The sequence below is a fragment of the Bufo gargarizans genome, chromosome 7 (assembly GCF_014858855.1).
Source record: "Bufo gargarizans isolate SCDJY-AF-19 chromosome 7, ASM1485885v1, whole genome shotgun sequence".
Lineage (NCBI taxonomy): Eukaryota > Metazoa > Chordata > Amphibia > Anura > Bufonidae > Bufo > Bufo gargarizans.
In genome coordinates this window covers 161499807-161501609 of record NC_058086.1, presented here as the reverse complement: position 1 = coordinate 161501609, position 1803 = coordinate 161499807, and positions in this window count along the sequence as shown.

Sequence of the window (1803 nt, the reverse complement as noted above, 5' to 3'; positions counted from 1 at the left end):
TTTATTTATTTTACTATTAAAACAGGTGCACATAGCAAGAGCAATTGACTTCTGCAGGATTTGATAACTAAAGGCAGGGAAAACATTCTCTCGGTCTATTTGAGATGTGCTGGAAAAAGCAAATAGGCCAATTCCAAGAGTAAAATCAATGAAATACAACATGTGGAGTTATTTTAGGCATTTCCCCATAGACTTTTGTATAGGGTAAACAAAGACTGCAAAAAATACAAGAAAAACATGTGAGTAAAATAAATAAAATAAAAAAAGATACAAAAAACTGTTGTAGAAATGCATGAATTTCATGGCATTTTTTGTTAGCAGAAAAAAAGGCCAAGGAAAAAAAAAACTTAATCTGCAGCACAATAAGTCTAAACGCACACGGTAGTATAGCTTATTCGGATTTTATGAGTGGATTTTGCTGCATTTTTGCACCAAATTCTGCATGTAAGGCCTCATGCACACGTCTGTATCCATTTTTGCGGTCTGCAAATCGCGTATCTGCAAAACACGGATACCGGCCGTATGCATCCCACATTTTCCCTTCCGCGGGTCCTATTTTTGTCTGCAAAATGGACAAGAATTGGACACGTTCTAATTTTTTGTTTTTGCGGGGCCACAGAACGGGACATATGGAATGCGGAGAGCACACTGGGGCACATTTACTAATGGACCTGTGAATATTTGACGCCGTGTCTGCCAGTTGGCACATGACGGGGGCTGTGCCAGAACTCCAGTCCCTTGAAACAGGCATACAATTTAGGCCCCTTGCAGACGAGCGTGTCCGGATTAGGTACGGATGCGTTGAGTCTGCGATCAGGGAAAATCATTTTTTTCTGAGTGAGTGCAATGCGTTTTGCACGTGCGTGAGAAAAAACTGAATGTGGGACCCAGACCCGAACCTGGACTTCTTCATTGAAGTTAAGGCTTGGGATCGGTGTTCTGTAGATTTGATTATTTTCCCTTCTAACATGGTTAATACAGAATTCTTACTAAAATGTGGATTGAGGGGTTAAAAAAGAAATAAAAATTAACTCACCTCAGCGCAGGTCCTGCTGAATAAAGATTACGTCATCAAAGGTCCTTTGGCAGGTCCTGAAAGAAGAAAAAAAAAGACGATGCCAGCTGCGCGAACAAGTAGATGAGGTGAGTTAATTTATTTTTTAACCCCTCAAGCCACATTTTACTAAGCATTCTGTATTAAGAATGCTATTATTTTCCCTTATAACCATGTTATAAGGGAAAATAATACAGTAAATTGACTTTTATCAATTTACTAAACAACATCTCCTTTGCAACCATCCGTAAAATCGCATTGCATCCGCACTTGCTTCCGGATGCTATGAGATTTTCACGCATCCCTATTCATTTCTATGGGACCTGCGTTACGTGAAAAACGCAGAATATAGAACATGCTGCGATTTTCACGCAACGCACAAGTGATGCATGAAAATCACTTCTCATCTAAACAGCCCCATTAAAGTGAATGGGTCCGGAGTCAGTGCGGGTGCAATGCGTTCACCTCACGCATTACACCCGCGCGGAATTCTCGCCCGTGTGAAAGGGGCCTTAGTGAAAAGATATGCCAATCAGGGGCTGCCTGTTTCAAGGGACTGGAGTCCTGGCACAGCCCCCGTCACGTACCAACTGGCAGACACAGCGTCAAATATTCACAGGTCCGTTAGTAAATGTGGCCCAGTGTGCTCTCCGCATTCCATATGTCCATTCTGTGGCCCCGCAAAAACAAAAAATTAGAACGTGTCCAATTCTTGTCCATTTTGCAGACAAAAATAGGACCCGCGGAAG